A 22,863-nucleotide genomic window follows, 5' to 3' on the forward strand; every position below is an offset into this window, starting at 1 on the left:
ATTTGGTACTGAGCCTTGAATGATGGTTAAGATTCTGAAAGACAGGGAGGGGAAAAGTATTGCAGTTTGTATAAGTGGTATGAGCAAAACCAAGGATGAGCTTTGTCGAGGCAAAGGATATAATGAAAAACTGAAGATGAAGAGACTGAAGTTAGAGTGTCCTCTGTGTCTTAAAGTCCCAGAGAGGCTGATCTGCCCAAGGTCCCACAGCTAGGTAGTGGTGGAAACTTGATTTCATTTTCCATATAATCTGACTGCCAGTTTAATGCACTTTCTGATACTTCATACCTTCCTACTTTCCTAATTGAGTTTTCTGGGTTTTGAAGACTATTCCCTCATCTTCTCTACTTCTGTGAATGAGAATGTAAAGCATGTACTTTCCATTTACTGGGACAGGAATGAACCCAGGATTGAATTAGATACTGTACAAAGCGTGATCTCAAAGATCCTCAGAAGCAGTAGGAAGAACACTGGGTTTGAATCCAACCTCTGCTATATATTTACCTGTGAGAACATAGGCAAGTCACTTAAACCCTCTGAGCCTCAGTTTTCTCATTTGTTTAAAAAAAAGAAGCTTCTTGGACTTGATGATTTCTGAGGTCCCTTGCCCATCTATTTGCCATTTCTTTATCTAGAGTTCTAAATTTCATTTCAACTTTAATATATAAGTATATATTTGTAAATACATGTATACATGTAGATATCTGTATCAATAGCTGATTTTGTTGTTGGAGAGGCAACAGAGAGAAGAAGAAGGAAAAGTGGTCTTAGAATCAAGAACCCGAGTAGGGCAACTTTGGCATATACTGATTGTGTGACAGTAGGCAAGTTACATAACCTCTCAGTGCCCCAGAAAACTCTCTGATATTTTAAGTTGTAGAGTAGATAGATCTATGTTTGTAGCAGGACTTTTCTCAGTTGGAGTTCTCTATGCTAATGAAATTATGGGTACAATTTTTTAAAAAGTTTGATGTAGTAAACCGTCTTTCCATTTAACAGGAAATAAGCTAAAGAAGAGGTATAAGGTTGCATGCACCATCCATTAAAGTTAGTCTTTTATGTTGTTTTGCTATTTTCAGAGATTGTACATCATAAGGGATGTAATTGTGATTTACATGCAGCTTTTTAAGCTTTGTTGAAACAAAATTGATCAAAAAAAAGGTGTATCATTTAGGAACATAGTATGTTAGAGTTAGAAGAAAATAAAGAACATAAAATGTTAGAGCTAGAACACATCTTTGAAGTCATCTAGTCTGACTCCTCCATTTCATTGATGGGCAAACTGACGTCCAGAGAGAAGTGATTTGCCCAAGGTCACAAAAGATAAATAGGAGAGTCAGGATTGGACTCCAAGTCTTCTTACTTCAAGTCCAGGGTTCTTTTCACTAAAGCATACTAAGGGAGACCAATACCACCTTGATGTTCTGTTATTTCAGTCATGTCTAATTCTTTGTAACCCCATTTGGAGTTTTCTTGGCAATGGTTCTGGAGTAGTTTTCCATTTCTTTCTCCAGGTCATTTTACAGATGAGGAAACTGAAGCAAACAGTGTTAAGTGACTTGCCCAGGATCACATAGCTAGTAAATGTCTGAGGCTGCGTTTGAACTCAGGTCTTCCTGACTCTAGGCCTAGTTGGAAGTATCCCCCCCTGCATGAATGTGTTTGTCCTCAGTTAATCAAAACTCACTTATAAATAATACCCCATTCTGCAACCAGGCTGAATAGCCAAGATATTACTGTGGTATTCTGTATGTTAGTCTGTCATAGTTTCAGTATTTTGTGTCTTTAGGGTCTAACAGTTCTAATGGGTAGTATACCCAACAAATTCATTTTGAACTTTGAAATCAGAAACTCCCTGCGATATTGGCCAAAACATTTAGTACTCGAGGGTCATTGAACTATTCCTACTTCCTCAGACAACTAAGAAGGAAGTCTTTGGAAGTTAGCACTCATCATAGGGATTCTCAACGAGAAATGAAGAACCTTCCATTTAAGCTTTGGGAATGTTCATATCTTTCCAGAAACACCCACAGAATTAATATGAGATTAGAAGAAAGGTTTCTATAGATATGAGGATGATTAGGGTAAAAGTAGATTTGCTGCTAAGCTGAGAGATCAGAAGATAATGAAGTTCCAAAGAGCTCAGAATACTAAACAGTGAAAACCAGTAAAATGATTATATAGGGGACAGTGTTTGTGGTAGGGGGCTGGGGTTGGGGAAAACTTTGTCTTGCATTCAAGAGATCTGGATTTTCTAGTCCTGGTTTTGTGACTGCCTAACTAAATTGTGACTAGCTCTGAGATATGTGCAAGATCCTGCCTCTCTCTGAGTCTCAATTTCCCTATCTGTAAAAAGAGGGAGTTGGACTAAATGAACCTTTCCAGTCCTATAATAATATTTTGTAACTGAATGGTTGAAAGACTTCAATATTCAGATGGATCTCTGATGGATCATTGATACAGGTACTCCTGATATGAGTCATAGGTTGCCAGAGAGGGTGATACTCCACTTAGGGGGGATGCTGGAACAATCCAGGGGAAGTAGTAGCTTTAATTGCAATTGGGGGGCATTGAATAAAAATAAGGAAGCACTGGAATTATAAGGGAAGAAGAGAGAAGATAAGAAAATTTTGAAAAACCATTCCTACATGTTTCATCTGACATATAACAGAGTTAAAGTTACAATGATTACATTGTTTTCCAAATAAACACACAATATACAAGTTATAACCAATCAGTGGTCAAGTCTGCCCACAAGTCTTAACAAGCAAGTGTGGGCAGGTGAGCCTGTTATGCATTGTTGGGAAGTTCAGCATGCATCAGCAGGAATATATACATGTAATGACTTGTTTATAATATGATACTATAAGGTTACATGATGCAATATTGCATAATCAAAATGTCAATGCAATAAAAACCTAACAAAATAAATTATTAAATTTAAGAAGAATCCTTTTAAAAATTATATTTTTCTTAAATGACACAAATTTTAAAAAAAAATTAAAGGATTAAAGAAAGTAGATTTCCAGAGGATCTCTGATTATTTTTTTAGAAGGGATCGGTAAGCCAAACAAATTTGGTAACCTCTGGTATAGATCATAAGTCATTTGTGCCTTCTTATCCTATGAAATAGTTATCGTTCTATAAATTTTCCTTAAAGTATGTACTCAACATGTTGGAAGGAACCTACAGGTCTTTTTACTCTTTTGTAGATCCAGGTATTGCACTTCAGCTATCTACCTGTCATGTCTTACTATATGATGAGACCAAACACTTTTTCTCAACATGAATATCCTTGATGATATATTTTGCTTCATTTTCTTTTGGCAATATGCTACAGTCTACTCACTCTAATAATTTCATCTTGGGTCACTGGCAAGTTTAATGCTTCTGATATTGTGGTGTTCCATGATTAAACACCATATAGCACCACGGGGAGAATACTGGTGTTAAAAAGATGGGCTTTTGTGGTAGAGAGCAGCTTGGGATCTTTGCAAGTATTGCATAATTTCCCAAATGTGATCTAGCTTGATCTCTTCCACCTACTCATATCTCCTATCAGGTCGAATATCTCTTAAAAATAATTAGTTTTCCCTTTATAAAAGTTGTTGGAGGACAATCATACCAACATGAGTTTAGTAGAGTTGACTTTTAATAATGTTAGAATTAAAATCATGTCCCAATTGATAAGACTACAGGGAGTCTTGCCTTGTATGTAATCAAAACAAAGAATATCTTTTTGAAAAAATTCAATAGATGTAATTTTAAAATATCTCTGAAGTTAAAAAAGGCAGAATCTGGACTTTTTTATAAGTAATAATTACATAAATATAAAAGGTCATACCATAAGAATAGAAGAGAATGTGATAGCTATCACAGAAATATCTAGGGGAATTTTTTTTTACCCAAAATAGAGATCACAAAGATAAACTATTATTCCACTTCATTTAAATCCAAAATCTTTCACAGGAACAAAATCAATGTAGCTAGGCTAAGTGTTGATTGAAAAATATCTTTGTGTCAAATATTTCTTTTAGGGGTCTGATATACAAGAGATTTAGGGAATTATTATAAGTATATAAGATTCAGAGGCATTCCACAATGAAAAAGGTGGTCAAGGGATCAAAATAACTGGTTCTGAACAAAAGAATTCTAGGCTGTTGACAACTATATGAAAGATTGCTCCAAAGCACTAATAGTAAAAGAAATGGAAATCAAAACAGGTTTCACCATACATTTAGAAAATTGCAAAGATGACAAAAGATGGAAATGTACAATGCTAGAAAGCCTGTGGGGAGACAAGTAGTGTAGTATGATATTAATAAAAGTGTGAAATGGTTCAGCCATGCTGGAAAGTAATTTGGAATTATGCTAACAAAAAGGTAACTAAATGTTCATACCTGTCAGAGGCAGCTCTAATACCAACACTCTTCTGAGCTCAGAACTGATATTGGGACAAAATGAGGTACTCAATTTGAACGGTTAACAGAAGGAAGCTTGCTTTGCCATAGCACAAAGTTAGAATATGGTACAATGATACATTGGTAATTAGCTTGCCTGAATGTGACTCCACCCCAACTGACCAGTTTGAATCTTTTTGGAAATTTATCCAATCCTCATGGGTCATTTCCAGTCATTCTGATCAATATCTGGTCATTAGACCCAGGTGGCTCAGGAGGAGAAAGTGAGGTTGGTGACCTTGCACAGTCCTCCCTCACTCAAACAAAGTCAAGTGCAAGTCATGTCATTTCTCTGATGTCACGGTCTTCTTCAAAAACGAAGAATGAACACAGACAGATCCAATCCTCAGGATTATGGTGAGGGATATGTGACTCTCTTGGTCTCCAGGAATCTACCAAGTATAAAAGGCCCTCTGACCTCCTTGTGGAGGTTCTCTTGTGGCAGGGATATTTTCTGCCTTTACTTTACCACAAAGCTGCTTTGTTTTCCTTTAAAGAAAGGTAATCCCTAAGCATTATGGAAGGAGGAAGCACCTGTACCTCTCTGGGTGGGGAAAAGCAAGCAAGCGCTGGTAAATATTATTCCTGAATATGAAGAATCCAGAGATACATGGGAAAACATATATGAACTGAAGTACATTAAATTAAGTAGGACCAGAAAAGAATATACAAAATGATACAAGAATATAAATTGAAAGATGGATAAAATGAAACTGGATTCTAAAAAAAAGAGTAGTAACTTACCCAGAGCAATTTGTAGGTATTCAATACATTGCTTGACTAGATTTGATTTTCCTCACAAAAAGTGTTTGATCCTCTGAGCAAAAGAGATTAAACAACTAGAGAACATTTCAAGATGGCAGATTCTGTCTTAATATAAATATGAGTTTCATCATAATTAGTCCTGCCTAACAATGGAACTGGCTGCCTCTGGAGGTAGTGAGTTTTCTGAGGCTGGAAACTTTCAGGCAGAAGTTTGTCAGAGACTGTTTAGTGAGCAGAGTGTTGGACTAAATATCTCTAAGATTCTGAGAATGATGTGGTCAAAATTCTAAGGCTCAATGAATATGAGGATTTTTCTCCCATTTTGTCTTAGCCACCAGCCCTGTGATTTCTATAGATCTTTTCTCTTTTCACTACTGATACAGTCTGTAACACATGCCTGTCTCTTCACTGACTTTTTGAAGTTGCTCTCTGTTCCCCCTCTTCACCTCTTTCTGAGTCTTCAGAATGAATGGACATTATTTTGATTACTGCAAGACGTGTACATCTCTTGGTAAATGGAAATATGTCTCATGTTTCTCTTGTAATGACTGTCTCTGACAGAAGATGAGAAATCATTTTCATAGGGTTCCCTTTCCTTTAACAGTGGCATTATATAGGGGAGAAACAGCCAATCTTGAAGCCAGAATGACAGGTTCAAGTGTTGCCTCTGACACATACATTCTCTGTAACCTTGGGTAAATCACTTATCTGTTAGTGTTCTGGGCAACTTTTTAGAACTATGAGTTGCAGAGAACCCACCCTGCATTGGTAGAAGAAATGTCCTCATCGAGGAGTTCCCTGTATAAATGAAATTGCAAGACTAGCCCCTTTCCCTGATTTTTTTTTTATAAGGGGAAGAGATTTACTGCATAATTTCTATACAGAATTTCTAAAGAAAACTTTATGATGTCTATATGAAAATTAAATCTAAAGAAACTTTCCTATCTCACCGGAGACCCAATTTGTTCTTTCCTTTTCCATCTCCTGAATTCCTTTCAATGAGCATGTACCAGACACTGAGCTGTGAGTACAAATATACAAGAGAGAAACAATCTTTGCTCTCAGAAATCTTACGTTCTAACAGGGAGACAAAAAATACCTATTTAAATATACAGAATAAATCTAAAGAGAATAAATACAAATGCAAGATAATAATAACAAGCATTTGCATTATACTGTAAGGTTTGCAGAATACATGTGATCTTTACAGTTGATCTGCAACATTAGGAAGAAAGGTGTATCAGGAAAGGCTTTATGGAGAAGGTGATACTTCAGCTGCATTTTAGAGAAAGAGGGATTCTGTGAGGTGGAAGTGAAAAAGCATTGCTTTTCTGGGATGGGAGATGGGGAGATAGCCAGTGCTAAGGCACCACGATGGAAGCTAGAGCCAGTTAGATGCCATCTCCTCCAGGGAGTCTTCACTAATTCTGCTCAGGTCTTCACATAGCCCTTTGTTTATACCTCTTTAATGTACTTAGCCTATATTAACTATGAATACTATAGTTGTCTCTGTATATGTAATATTCTCCTACCTAAATTCCACATAGGCTGAGAGACGGTTATCTAAAATCTGACTCTCTCTTTGTGCCTAGCACAAATCTTAATAAATGTTTTTTGAGTGAATTAATCTTTGAATTAATGTCTCCTTGTAAACTCCACTGATTATCATTCTCCCACACTTTTAAGTGTCAGGGATGCTGCCAGTTTTGCTTTTGCCAGTGATTATGATGGTTGTCAGAGAAGAGCATGTTCCTTTCTTGTTCATTCCATCTTTTGGCAATCATTCCTTAAGGCTTCAGTCAGAAACAGATTGCATACATATGTATTTCTGTGAAGGAGGAGAAGGAGGACCATCCATTGGTCCTCTATCTCTCCAGTGACAGAACTTACTTTTTCATAATTTTTTATTCAAGAAGGAGCTTCATAGATCACCTAGTCCATCTTTTATTCCCATTTTAGAGATCAGGAGATGAAGTCCAGAGAGGGAAGGAGGAAGGGGAAAGCATTTACTTAGCACCTATTAAATGTCAGTCACTACGTTAAGTGCTTTACAAATAATACTTCAGTTGATTCTTGTAACAGTCTGATCTCCATTTTACAGTTGAAACTGAAGCAGACAGCAATTAAGCGACTTTCCCACGGTCACATAGCAAATAAGTGTCTGAGGCCAAATTTGAACTCAGGTCTTCCTGTCTCCAGACTCAGTGGTGTGTCTCATGTCCCTTAGGGGGACACTTGAGGATTTACTCTAAATTACTCTGAATAAAGAGCTGAGGCCTCTTGACCTCTACACCATGCTGTGTAGTATGCCTTTGAAGTCATATGAGATGTTTTGGGACATTATTAACTCCCTAGATCAAATTCAACATCTCCTAAGCAACAGTCCCTTCTTAAACCCACTCCTCCCAGATTCTCTTTTTCTGTTGAGATCACAAACAACCTTCTAATCATCTACTTTCACAACCTAGACTTTTCTCTTCCCTCATTTCCTCTATGCTCAATTTGTCAACCCCTGTCGTTTCTACTTTCACTCTCTCACATCTGTCTCTTCTCTCCACCTAAGTAGCTGTCATCCTAGCTTAAAACTTCATCACTTCCTAAATGTATCATTTTATTTGGAGGATTATTTTATTGATTAGTAATCATTTCTCTTCTCTGCTTTCCATCTTTTCCTATTCTGAAAAAAAGAAAAACAAAACCCAATACCAAGTATGGATAGTTAAGCAAAACAAATTCCTACATTGATGTTGTCCAAAGTTTACGAGAAAGGAAAGATAAGTCTCAGATCTGGTTTTAATCAAACAAACAAAACTTTCTTCAAAGCTAATGTTCTCCATACTCTCTGAAGCTTTCTCTGATCACCCCAGTCGCCAGTATTCTCTTCCACCTCAAAATACCTTTTATATTTATTTGTAAACACACTGTTTTTGTTGTAATATCCAGTAGAGTGTAAGCAGGGACTTTATTTTTAATTTGTATTTCCAGTGCCTTTAACATCATAGGCAGGTAATAAATATTCGTTCAATTGAATTGAATTGTATTCCTTGTTTGGGGTTGAGAGATCCTTATTGGGTAAGGGACTCAGAAACTTCTAGAGTTGAAAGTACTCATTGAATCCCTTCTTAAAAATCACTCCTGAAAGGGAATCTGTCATCTCCTGGGACAGTGCATTCTACTTTTGGAGAGATCTAATGGTAAGGAAGGGTTTTTGTTTTTGTTTTTCCCCCTGATATTAAGCCTAAATTTGCCACTTTGAAATTCATCTCCCCACTTCCTCCTCCCAGTTCTTCCCCTATGGGAATGAGTGTAATTCTACTGCCTTCTCATAGACATTCATGTACTTGACTACAACCATTGGAAAAGATTGATGGCAAAAGGAAAAGGGAGTAGGAGGATGAGCCGTATAGAAGCATCAAGGAAACCACAAATGTGAACTTGAATAGACTTTGAGAGATAGTGGAGAATAGAAGGGCCTGGTGTACTGTGGTCCATGGGGTCACAGAGTCAGACATAACTGAACAACAACAAAAATCATGTCCCATCTGTGTCTTTTCTTCTCTAAATAATCTACAAATATCTCCAAGCCAAATATTCCCAGTTCCTTTAACTGCCCCTCCTGTGATACAGACTCAAGCCCCTTCACCATTCTGGTTATCCTCTTCTGAATTCACTCTGGCTTATCATCATGCTTCCTATCTGTGGTGCCTAGAAATGAGTGCAATATTTTAAATGTAATCTTACCAGTACAGAGTTCGACGGAACTATCACCTCCTTATTCCTGGAAGTTATGCATCTCTTAATTCAGCCCAAAATCTGATTGTTGAGGTTTGGTTTTTTTTTGGCTGCCATATCATTTCACTGACTCATATTGAGCTTTTAGCCCACTAAAACCTCTAGATCTTTTTTTATTTCCAGAAAAAAAATTGTTTTCTAACCAAGCTCCCCCTTTCCCATCTAATACTCGTAAAATTTATTTTGTAACCCAAGTTTAAAGTTTTGTATTTATCCTTACTGAATTCCATATTATTAAATTTGGCCAACTACTCTAGATTTCAAGTCAATTTTAGCCTGAACTGCATTCTACACAGGTCATTCTTTCTTTGATCATATTGTTCACCTTGTTTCACCCACTACCCTTTATGTTCATAAATTCTACCTCTTATTCAAGCTACAGCTCTTCCATGTCCCTCCTCTTCTAGGAAGTCTTCCTTGATATCTTCAGGTGCCAAGAATCTCTCCCATCTCTGAGTTTCTCTACTAACTATTGTTCTGCTCTGCCGTCAAGTGTTCTGATGATACCTTATGTTGGGTGAATGTCTCTGTTGTACACACCTAGACTTTGAGGGATAGGTAATTCATCTTAATACTTATCTATTTTTCACAAATGAGCAGTAAAAATTGCAACATTTCTAGGCCATTGCATCTTGTTTAATTCTCGTGTGTCCTTATAGATCCTCCATAGGAGATTTACTTGGAGTAATGAAAAACTTCCTCTAGATCTTTAAATAATCTGTGGGTACCAGAACAGTACTTGAGCTATCCACTCATAAAGTCTCACTCACATTGCATATTTTACCACCTCTATTTTGAATCATATTATCCTTAGATGGTGTGTTTTACTCTACTTCTTATGGTCAAGATACTATTGTTAGCATAAGTGAAACCACATTGGTGGCACAGTGGATAGAACGCTGAGGCTGGAGTCAGGAAGACCCAAGTTCAAATCCTAATTCAGACATTTATTAGCTATGTGAACTTGGGCAAGTCACTTAACCTCTGCTTGCCTCAGTTTCCTCAATTGTAAATGATGATCATATGGTACCTACTTCACAGGATTATTATATGGTTGAAAATAACATGTAAAACTTTTTTGCAAACTTTGAAGAAATATGTTAACATGAAGTATTGTTATTTTAATTTTATAGCTTTTATGAAGCCATATTGATACTCTGATTTCAAGGGGAGAAGAAAAAACAATGAGGACACTACTATAATTTTGCCATTGCTGTGGAATGCTGCTACCTTCTTAGGTTGATGGTTAGGTCCTATTTCTTCCTTTTCCTTCATGGAGTAATCAGAGATTAAAATCAAACAGTATGCTATGAAATGTTAAATCATATAATGAAAATCATAAACTCTGTAAGAGTTCAGAGAAAGGATAGATTGTGGACTATATTAGTCAGGGAAGCCTTCCCCTAGTAAGTGAACTGTTAAAAAGGCATGACATTTAAATCTGCAGGATGAAAGTATCATTGGGGAGATAAAATTAAAAATGAGAAATTATGAAGGGCTAAAATATAAATGGCAGTCTTGTGTTGTGGAAAAGCACTGCACTTAGAACAGTCAAATGAAGAGTGAATCCTGGGTCTGCCATGTATATAAAGATCTAGCTGTTTCTCCTGAAGCAATCACTTCTTCTCTCGCATCTTGTTTCATCTTTTCCAAAATAATGGAATTGGAATAGATATTCTCTAAGGTGTCCTGTAGCTATAACATTCTGTGACCTATATTTTCAAGTCCTTTATAACCCAAACATTTTATGATGTAAGATCTATGAACTTCTGGGAAGAAAGAGCTATGAGGATGGAAGGGCCATTCAAATAATTTAAACAAGCACTTTTAAAAACATCTCTTTGTGCCAAATGTTGTGCCAAAGGATGTATTGTATATTTGTGATTTTATCAATTCATTTCCTCTATACATTCTCAAGTTGTATGATTCTGGTCTGTCTTTCCATCATCTTTTCATAGCAAATTTACCCAATATGTTAGAAGCTTTCCTCTGATGCCTCATCATAATGTGGAGTTGATCCTGTATTTTTGAAGTCTGTGCCTACAGGGCATAGACTTCCAGGGTGAAGAAAGTTTGGGTGAGGCGACATTATATATCTGTTGCCCTAGAACAAGTTTATCTAAATACAGAGATTCATACCACCAAAAAGTTGGCTATCAGATGATTAATTTCTTTTACTTATGGAAATCTAGGAAGTGGACAAAACCACAAAATTGTTAACCCTGTTAGGGGAAGGACAAAAACAAAATGTGATGCAGTCTCTTTCCTCAAGCAGATTATAATCAAATAAGAAGTTATGAGGCACATTGTTATAATGCATACATAGGGAAGACAACTCATAGGAAAGACGTAAAGTGCTATGAGAGATTTGAGGATAAAAATTTCAATTCCAACTGGAAAGTTCAGGCAACTCCATAAAGGAGGGAACATGATAGTGTGGAAAAAGCAATGACTGGAGTTGGAGGGGTTCAAATCCCACCTCTGACTCTCACTACATGTGTGATCTTGCACAAATCACTTACTTTTTTTGGACCTCAGGTTTCTCATTTTAGAGTGAGAAAGTTGAAATAGAAAACCCCTGGGATCCCTTCCAGCTCTAGACATAGGAACCCAAGGAGTCTTACCTCAGTCTTAAAACAAGTAGCATTTCAGTAAGTAGAAATGCAAGTTGTCTGGAGGAGCCATCCCATGCCTAGCATATTGTATGAGCAAGGGTATATTTCTATACAGCATAAGAGTATGGAGTGATACCCAGGAAATAAATTTGACTGGATCATAGAAAGTGTGCTCAATAATTCTTCTAATGGATATAAAGAACATTTTTTTTACTTGTCAATGTATCATAGATACCAAACTATTTTACCTCTAGATCTGGTTTCTTAGAAATATAATTCCTAGCACTGTTTTCATTCTATTATAACTAAGCAATTTGGAGTGCACTCTAATGATATTCCCCTTATTTTGGTTTTAATTCCATTGGAAGAATGGATTTTTAGCATTTTGGATTGACTTGGTTTGAGGACCAGGCTATAGAACTTCCTTCAGGTCTGTACTTTGAACCTAAACCTTGTTACAGTGAGCAAAGAGTAGAGAAGGCAGGAAGTAAGAGAGAGAGAGAACTAAGGAGAACCATGTGCAAGAGACTATTGATTGATCTCTGCATGCTGATATCAATCTGGAAGATTTCCATGCAACTGGGTGGTTCTGCTTGCCCCGCCTGAAGATCTGGCCAGTCTGACCTACTGCTGAGGGAGACTCAGGTGTATACTTCAGCTCTACTATAACTCGAAAGAAGCTGAAATTGTCCTTTCTGGTTTTTGAGATAACAGGCTGCTTTGTATGGAAGGGTTGCTGGTTGTCAGGGAGGTTGTTGTAGAATCATAGAATGTTAAAGACCTGAACGAAATCACAGGAATCATCTAATTTAATCCCCTCAGTTTGAAAGAGGAGTAAACTAAGAGAGACAGTAGGGAAATTATTTATTGCAAATTAGACCTGAGATTTACAGACTTCCGAGTCTATTGTTCCAGGGGGCAACTGACAGAAGCCACATAATATAGTGGAATAGGCATTGGACTAGAGATCAAGAGAACTTAATTCTAGTCCTGATTCTAGCAGTGATACTTACTACCTCTGTTATTGTCATTCAGTCATTTCTAACTCTTCATTACCTCATTTGTGATTTTCTTGGCAAAGATACTAATTTGCCATTTTATTCTCCAGCTCTCTTTATAGATAAGGAACTGAGGCCAATAGGGTTAAGTGACTTGCCCAAGGTCACACAGGTAGTAGTGTCTAAGTCTGAATTTCAACTTCAGTCCTCCTGACACCAGGGAAGCACTTTATCCACTCTGCTATCTAGTCACTGTACCACCTGGTTGCCCTGCTACCTATGTAGTCTTGGCCAAATCACTTCACCTCTTTATACCTCAAGTTTCACATCTGTTAAATGAACCCAATGAACTTGGTGATCTTGTAAGTTCATTTCCAATTCTAATATTTAGTGTTAGAACTCTTCTGGCTTAAATTCTCTGCTATCACTTTCTAGGACCCCTCCTAGCTGTAATAATCTACAAATATATAATAATGGGGGACCCTTTCATGTATTGAACTAAACTGGATGGTCACTGAGATATCTTCCAGCTCTCCAGTTTTGTGTTTTTGTGAATTCTTGTGTCTCTGTCCTGCAGTGCTTTGTATGTGGTAGACTCTTAACAAAGGGTGGCTAAATGAATGAGTGGCCAAACATATAAATATGCTGAAAGTTGACCATTAGTAAATTCTCATTAGCCATCTGGGTCCTTTGTTATCTTAACAAGCAGTAAATCACCTTCAAAATCTTTTCAACCCCACAGTGAGAAAGACTGATACAGACAGATTAGGAGGAACTACAACCAACACTCAAGCTCTACAAGGGATGCAATAAACATTCCATATCTCACACCAACACATATCCCATGCCCTTTTCCTAAGCAGGGCACAGTCCTAAGAAACCTTGCAGACCTGTGGGAATATGACTCAGTCCCACATTTATTGTTCTGAAGTAGGCTTTCCATTTTGATTCAAGTTCAGTCAGCATCAGGATAACCAGGAAGGCATCTAAGATTCTTGCTGGAATATAAAGGCTGTGCCAGGTCCTTCCTGAAAGGGTGTGATTCTGGCCAAATGGCCAAGAGTGTGGTGAAGAGAGGGTGAAGTAATTGTTAATGTGCCAGCACCTATGCTATTGCTGTATGAATTATTCTCAGTTAGGGGTCAAGATTTACTGCTATAGGTAATTCAGAACCACAGACAGATCCTAGTATGTATTAGATAGTATTTCTTCAGTATAAGAAGTAGTATGATATAAGCATAAAATTCCCCATTTGCTGTATGACTTCAGACTGATCATTTCCCCTTTCTTTGCCTCATTTTATATAGATATTGACTAAATTACTCTTAAAGTCTCTTTAAGCTCTAAATTCTTATTCCCCTTTGAATTCTTCTGATTTTTTATGTGCACTAATTGCATGTCAGCAGTTAGATTGTAAGCTTGTTGATAGAAGAGATGGAATCTTCTTATCTCTTCTGCCATATGTACAGTGTTGGGCAGAGTGGGCATTCAGTAGAAGCATGTGGAATTGATTTAGTTAAAAACACCTAAGTCTTGACCTAACTTAAAAACACCTAACATCTGTCATTAGCTAGCTTTGTAACATTGAGCCTGTCACTTAGTCAGTCTGCTCCTCAGTTTCTCAAACATGAGGATATTTTCTGCATTATCTTTAAAGTCTTTTTCCAAATTTTACATTCTAAATTTTACATATGATTTTTACATTCTAATATCACTTACAAATATTATGTTCTGCATTCTATACACTAAGGAGCCTTCTAGCTCTGATAGCGAATGTCCTATATTCAACCATTCTATTTTTGCCATTTGACCCTGCAAAAATTGCTTAACTTTTTTGTGCCTAAATTTCTTCACCTCTTCAAATGAGATGATAATCTCTCCAACTGCCTCCAGATGAGATAAGACAATCAGCGTAAAGCACTATCTAATGCATAAAGTATGGAAATGGGACCCATTGTTATTGTTTCCCTCTGACTGCTGCCTCTCTACTGGGTTGGCCCCAGGAGACTCTCCCATGAAACAGGTATATGGGGAAAGTCTCCTGCTAACAATGGGCATAAACCAAAAGCCCATTCTGTTTGTGGCTCCCCAAAGTTTAGCCAGACGATTATGCTCTACTGAACGAAGCGACAATGATGCTGCTGAGAGTAATTAAGTCCAAGTAGAATTGTTAAGGCCTGCCTGTTTGGAGAGGATAGACTCACCCATGAATATTATTATCTTCCTGCTGAGTCTTTCCCCAGCACTGTAAGAGGAGTTGATTTGGGATCTGAGAAGCAACAGATCCTTTGGCTAGTTAGTGCCCTTACATAACATAACAAATGCTACTCCACGATGAAATGTACACTGGCTTGTCTATTTAGGAGTAGAAAGGGGTCAGACTGACTTGTTAGGATTTGTGGTGATTTGCTGATTCAGGCCTCTGCTTGGTAGGTCAGTGGAGAAAAGTAATTTTATACAAGGGTTATCAGAGAAAACTTTATTGGAGGAGATACTGTCATAGTGTGAACATAGAATGTCAGTGATGAACAGGATTTTAAGGATCATCTAATCCAATGGCTTCATTTTTTAGAAGAGGAAGTCGAAGACTTGATTTGGGAAATGGCTTCCCCAAAGTCATACAATAAATTATCAGCAAAACTGGGACTAGAATCCAATTCTAAGGTTCTTCCCCCTATATTGGGCTTTCTTTTCAGAATAATGCCTTTCTTTTCTTTGGGGATGGCAGAACTGACCTGAGATCCTCCATGTCAACAATTTTAAATGCAGAAAACTCCCAAGTATACTTTCCAGAGAGTTGAATTATGAGCTAAGGGACTTTCCAAAATCTGTAAAAGCTAATGCCTAAGAATACCCACACACTGCGCACAGATGTACGCATACATACACACACTCACACACTCAATATATATGTACACACATGCACTCAGAGACATACACATGCACACACAATGCTTAAAACAGAACTGTTCTTAAAAGTCAGGAGCAGTGAAGTTGAACACTTAGTGCTGTGTGTGTGTTCATCCTTTGTTGCCGCAGAAGACCATGCCATCAGAGAAATGATGACATGGCTTGTACTTGACTTTGTTTTGAGTGAGGGAGGGCTGTGCAGGTCACCAGCCTCACTTCTCCAGAGCCATCTGAATCCAGTGACCAGCTATTCATCAGGATGACTGGAGATGACCCAGGATGAGGCAACTGGGATTAAGTGGCTTACCCAAGGTCACACAGCTAGTGAGTGTCAAGTGTCTGAGGTGAGATTTGAATTCAGGTCCTCCTGACCCCTGCACTGGTGCTCTATCCACTGCACCACCTAGCTGTCCCATTATAAGAGAATATGAACTCCTTGAGGGAAGGGAGTGTTTTACGTTGTTTTGCATTGGCAATTAAGTGTTTATTAGATTAAAAAAAGCATTGGAAGTATCACATACTTATGCTGTTCTATTATCAATAGTAATTTTTCATATACATGTATGACTCTTTATACTTTGTGACACTTTCACAAATATGACAGATATTTCAAAGGTCCAGTTTTCAGTACAAGTCATTTTCAGTACAAGATAAAAATAATGAAATAGGCAAGCATCTCTCCCAGAAAGTCTTTTTCAGTAAGAATGGTAATGAAAGAGATAGTGCTGTATAGATGCATAGATGGATAGATAGATAGATCTGTATGTTTATGTATCTGTATATGTATCTATGTGTGTGTGACATATGTGTACACACACACATATATATGTCTATATCTATCTATCTATATCTATATAGATATATATATGTTTATATCTATATAGATATAGATAGATAGATAGATAGATATGCATACATACCCTCTAAGTGTTTATTTTCTAGGCCAGAAGCCCTGGTGACTTGAGACTACAGGACCAAGTCTTTAGAGATGTATGAAGGCTACTGATTATTTGGTCCTTCCTGCCTCCAGAGGCAGCTATTGTTTTTGTTTTTCTTTGCAAAATAGGGCAAATTAGGTGAGTCATTTGGTTTCACTTTGGCAACCAGACATTGAACAATGCAGCTCCCCACACACTCACACTGCAAAAGGGAGGGGAGACAATATAAGAAGTCTATAACACATGATTATCACCACTTCCCAGTCTCTATCATGTATACATGCCAAATTTCTCCTCCCTCCCCAATTTAGTGTTTTCATCAAATATGTATGACACTGATTGTAGATCAGAGCAACATAAAGGGAGCTCCAAAAAATCTTCAATCAATTCCATAAATCCTTGGGAGCATGTAAAACACCAAAGGAATACTGCGTATAGTGCCTGCTATGTGATGAGTACTTAACAAAGGCTTGTTGATTACTTGTGTTTGATCTCACCAGTTCCTTGCCTTTTTTCTTCTACTTCTCTCATGTTGATCTCACCCACTCCCCTAAAAATGCTCCAAAAACAAACGCCCCCCCCCCACCCCAAAGTGTCATGTAACTAGAAATGTTAGTGTAGTATAAGGAAAATAATGTTGGAGAGAGGCAATGGGGTGGATTGTGTAGAGACAAGCCTTAGAGTCAAGAAGACCTGAGTTCAGGTCTGACTTCTGACACTTAGTGGCTTGGTAATTCTGGGAAAGAAGCAGTTAGATGGTTTAGTAGATAAGGCATTGGACCTGGAGTCAGGAATACTTGAGCTCAAATCCAGTCTCAGACACTTATGAGCTGTGTGACCCTGGGCAAGTCATTTAATCTCTATTTGTCTTAATTCATTGGAAAAGGAAATGGCAAACCACTTCAAAATCTTTGCTAAGAAAACTGGGATCATGAAAAGTCAGTTATGACTGAACTACTAAGCAACAGCAAACTCTGGAAAAGTCACTTAACCTCTTAGTGCTCCAAGAATCTCTCTAATATTAGACATAGTAGAGGGAGTATCCTCATTTGAAAATTTATGCTAGTAAAATTATGGATTCTATCTATCTTCTGTCTAGCTATCTAAACAACACTGGACTGCTAATTGGGAGACTACAGTTTATATCCTGACTATAACATATTAACTAGCTGTATGATTTGGTCGAGTCACATTTTTCCCATGCCTAAGTTTCCCCATCTGATGAGAGGGTTGAACTACATGGTCTTTTTAGTTTCCTCCCAGCTCTAGCATTCTGTGCTCTAAGATTTCTTCCAACCACTACATTCTTTATTCTAAGGGAATTGCCATATCTGTCATTGTGATCCCCTCTTACATTTTTACACACCAGGATAGTTATACTTCAGATTGGTTACTTTCTTTTAACATTATCAATTCAATTCACTTCAACAAGAATTTACTGATGGCTAGTTGAGTAAAATACTGTACTAATCCTGAGTTTATCTTTTTGCCTGTGAGCTGTGAAGATGAAGGTATAGAGTGCATTGGTGGGAGAGGGGGCTGGCAAGTATATCATGTGTACATGGATGAGAAAAATATGAGATGAATCTTGAGAGATAGAGTGGTGTCATCGGACTGTGGAGGATCTTGAATGCCAAGGCAAGCAATTTATGCTTTATTAGATAAGCAGTGGGAAAAGATTACAGGCTTTTCATCAGAAGAGTAACATGATCAGATCTATACTGTCTAATAGCAGTGCAATATGTGGATTGGATAGGGCAAGAGTAAGGCAAGGTCTGTTTGGGTTCTTGGTAGAGATAAAATAAATACTCTTCACAGTGGTTACTTCTACTTTCATTGGTATTACTGCTACTAAAATGAAGTGGTCCTATATAGAAGAGTGGTTCTTAACCAATGTGGTGTAGTGTACCTTCTTGACAGTGTCATGAAACGTTGTTGTTGTTCACTTGTTGCAATTGTGTCCAACCCTTCATGATGCCATTTAAGGTTTTCTTAGCAAAGATACTGGAGTGGTTTTCCCTTTCCTTTTCCAGCTTATTTTACAAGTAAAGAAACTGAGGCAAACAGGGTTAAATTACTTGTCCAGGGTCACACAGCTAGTAAGAGTCTGAGGCTGGATTTAAACTCAGGAAGATGAGTCTTCCTGACTCCAGGCTCAGCATTCTATCCCCCAGCCATATCTAGCTGTCCATGGACTTCTTCTCAAAATATTGGTTTTAAATGTGTAAGATAAAATACATAAGGCTAGAAAGATGATTTATGTTAAAATAGTTATCAAAATCTTAGAAACAACAGCAACAGCCAAAAATAACAACAGCTTGAGAGCTGGAAGAATACACCAATTAGTGGAAATTGCAAGAGGACATTCCATTATAAATCAGGAGACCTCGGCTCAAATCCTGATTCTGCTCCTTTTTTTATTGTGGGCAAGTGACTTCCTCTTCTCTGTAAAAGGAGAGGGTTAGACTAGATGACTCTTAAGATTACTTTAGACTCTTATAAGTCCTGGAAGTATATGGTTGAATAGAAGAAAGAACTTCATAATGATAAATTGTCCAGAAGTGTGATAAGTAGCCTTGGGAAACAGTTCCATGTCACTGGATGTGTTTAAACAAAAGCTATTTGACCAACTGGGCAGTGAGGTAGCTCAATGAATAAAGTGCCGGGCCTGGAATCAGAAATCTCCCTGACTTTAAATCCAGATTCAGATACTTACTAGCTGTGTGACCCTAAGCAAGTCACTTAATTAACCACTGTCTGCCTCAGTTGACTCACTGGTAAAATGGGGATAATAATAGCACCTACCTCCCAGGATTATTGTGAGGATCAAATGAGATACTATTTCTAAAGTACTTTGCACAGTGTCTGGCATGTAGTAGGAGCTGTGTAAATGTTAGCCATTACTATTATTATGGGGGATGATGATGAAGCTACAAGGGTCATTAATATCTAAAAGTACAAACATATCTTCTTAACTAATTTATTTCCTCCAAGAAGCTGCCTTACCGTTCAGCAATTATGTAAATCATGATGTTTATAAAATCAACAATGGAGAAGCAGCTTTGGATCAGCCTCGTGGTAGGCTTTGGATGCTCTCCAGATTCTCAGCCCCAAAACAAAGATGCTTTTCTGTATTTGGAGAGGCAGTATGGTCTGTTCCGGAGTCTGAACTTTTGGGTTTTATTCTCATCTTTCTACCCAGTGTGTGAACTAAGGTCCATCATTTAACCTCTCTATACGCAGTGTTGCTCAAATAAAAAAAGAAATTGGGGGTGGGGAGAGAAATAACTCTGACCTACATAGACTGTAGTGTTTTTAATGCACTTCGTGTTTATTTACTTAATGCTTCCCTTCCAAGAATCTCACAAGCTGTACCTCTTTCTTTATATCCTATTCATAGGGTTCCTACAGGATACTCTCCCCACTATTAGAGGATAAAGGGAAAATAGAGTCTAAATACCCTCTTTAACACATAACATTATTGGTGTTTCTTTTCAATACAAAATTTCTTTCCCTTTGTCTTTAAAGGCTCTCCCTTTTTTTTTTTTCAGTATTCATCTAATTTGGGTTCCAAAAGGCTTAATTCATAATATCTTCAGTTTAGAATGATCTTTATAGGTCATCTAGCCTGACTTCATGTGGTAATCCTCATAACATATTCATCTTTTATTTGCTTGCTTATGAGGGTGGGGAACTTACTCCCTCACATGGCAGTCCCTTCCATTTTGCAACACCGTTCATTATTAGGAAGTTCTTCCTCATAGTAAACTTAAATCTGCCTCAGATTTCCATCTATCAAACCTAGTTCTGTTCTTAAGATGTAGGAAAAACAAGGCATAGTTGTCCTTCAGATATTTGCAGCCAGTGGTCATATCCCCTTTAAATCTTTTCTTCACTTTCTTCAGCTGATCCTGATGAAATGATTTGTGTTCTCCCTCATCAAACCTGTTGTCATTAACAAGAAACACTCCAGCTTTGGGAGGGGGAGGGGGTATTTCTGAATGTGGTGCACAGTAGCCCAGATGGGTAAACCACAGTTAGTCCATCAAGCTTCCTTTTATTGAGCACAGCATATTGAAATCTCTTGAAATCTTCAGTTTCCTCTTAATCATGTTTTATCTTTTTCAGTTTGAAAATTATCCTCTTTGATAAATAGCACAAAAGCCAAACAGAAGTTGAGTGGTTCATCATTTTTTTGTGAATGTAAATTCTTTCTAAGTAGGGATTATTGCGTTCTTTGTAATTGTATCCCCAATGCAGACAATGCCTGGAAGAAGACACATAAATGCTTTCTGATTGATCTGTTAACCTTGCATCATATACCCTCAAATTAAACTTGTTTTATAATCCTAGAGTTAGAAGAAGGCTTAAATGTATGTGAGAGAAGCCCCTGGGATCTGTATCATAATATCATGTTGTAGATAAAATCACCTTATGAATAAAATCCCTCCAGTGACTTTCAAACCAAAGCCCTTTGGATGGTGTCTAAGAAGGAATCTGCCATGTACTGCATTTTACGTTAAGAAATTTAATGCTATGAGGAGCTACCAACATGTTTTATCCAGGGAAGGATTCCTTGGATATGATAATTTAAATTGGGAGTGATTGCTGTATAAATGTTTGAGGAATTCTAAATGCCCTCTTCACGTAAAAGACAGAATCACTTCTCAAGTCAGGCAAAACAAAAAAAACAAAAAACACCAAACTATAAAGCGTCTGCTATTTTCCTAGTACATAGTACCTAGATACTGTAGAAAATAGAAGTCGATTATCATCACCTTTAATTAGGGAGATAAAACTTGCATTACTGAAACAGAAAATAGGGTTTTTTTGTTATTGTTTTTCCCAGAGAAGTAGTTAGGTGGTATAGAAAAAGGCTGAACCTAGAGCAAGTAGATCTGAGTTTGGGTCCAGAGATCTGAGTTGCAGGCATGGGCCCTGACACTGATTTACCATGTGATCTTGGGTAATTCACAGTCAGTGTCAATGTCTTCTCTTCTATAAAATGGGTGATTTGGCCTGGGTAATTCCTTAGGTCCCTTTATATTTGGTCATGTTAAGTCATTTTGAGAGCTAATGCTCTTTATTTACAGAGCTAATATTCTATGTTCAAAGGAACTTTTTATCTCTGACATTCCACAAATCTAAATGTTTGATGGTATGATACATTCTTCGCAATTTCTAAGAGTTCCAAGAAAGAGATAATAGTGAACAGGGGAAGTCAGGGAAGGAAGTATAGATTTGAGGCTTAGCTCTTGAAAGATGGTTGGTATTCCCCCTCTCTATTGCTAACAGATCCTGTAGCAGAACTGATCAGCTATGCTTACTTGGAGTTTTGTTGGATGAGACAGAATGTTACCTGTTGTGATGTTGGCATGGATTAAAATGTGTGGGTCAGGGATAACACACTGTATTCTGGAGCTCCTCAGGCAAAGTTTCCGTAATGAGTCCACCCCAAGGAGCCTGGCCTTTTCAATAAATAAATATGCACCAGTGAAAGAAACTCCATAATGACCCAGAATAAGGCTACAATGTGACTATTGAAATATGAGACCTTAGAAGTCTGAAGTTAACATCCAACTAGCACATCCCACTACTGGATTTCTTGGCTAGAAGAGTTATTAATGTGAATGCCAAGAAAATGTGTATCTTTGGACAGGAAGAGGCATTTCCTGACCCCTGAATCCTCTCCTCTGGCCACTGGCCAAGGAACAGAGACAATTTTTCAGGCTCACTGGCCAAGGAACAGAGACAATTTTTCAGGCTTTTTTGTTTTTCTTTTTGTTCTGTTAGGGAGCTAGGAAAATGAGAAAAAATGCACTAATTAAATTTTTAATGTTTTGGGCTCTTCTCCTCAGAGTCTCCAACATTTAACAAAGTCATGATAATTGTCTGAATTTGGCATTGACTTCCCCTACTGCTCCAGTAAGCAGTATGGGTCCTCTCCTTTCTTCTAACATTGCCCCCTCCAGCCTGGAATTTACTCAGTATCTCAGTAACGTATGTGAGAAGTATGTATATTTGATAGTTATCTGTTCTTTTTGTATTTATTCCATTATCCATAGATCTTCACTTTGATACTCCTATTCATAAGAATAATTCAACCTCCATTTGATGTCCATATAGCCAAATAAAGTATATGGCATTCCAGGGTGGGCCTGGGCCTTGGTCACTTTTGGTGACACATTTGTTCTGACAGGGGCATGTTGCATGAAATAGTTAGCCTGTACGATGGCCCTTCAGGGGATATGTGCTCATTTGTGGGACGTAGGAATTCCCACGTTAACTACACCCTAAAAGTCCTTCCAGAATTGCTATTCAGGTATCTATGCTCAAGAAAAGAAATGGAAAGAAGAAGAATCAGCCAGGGAACCTAGAAATCCTG

The 22,863-nt window shown here is 37.6% G+C and overlaps 1 protein-coding gene across 11 annotated transcripts in view; it reads left to right on the forward strand.

The window, feature by feature from the left end:
• GRIA1 (glutamate ionotropic receptor AMPA type subunit 1) overlaps positions 1 to 22,863 on the forward strand; it is a 345,686-nt gene that overhangs the window by 76,136 nt on the left and 246,687 nt on the right. The window lies entirely within an intron of this gene.

This window comes from Notamacropus eugenii, chromosome 1, assembly GCF_028372415.1.
Source record: "Notamacropus eugenii isolate mMacEug1 chromosome 1, mMacEug1.pri_v2, whole genome shotgun sequence".
In the NCBI taxonomy this organism is placed as follows: domain Eukaryota; kingdom Metazoa; phylum Chordata; class Mammalia; order Diprotodontia; family Macropodidae; genus Notamacropus; species Notamacropus eugenii.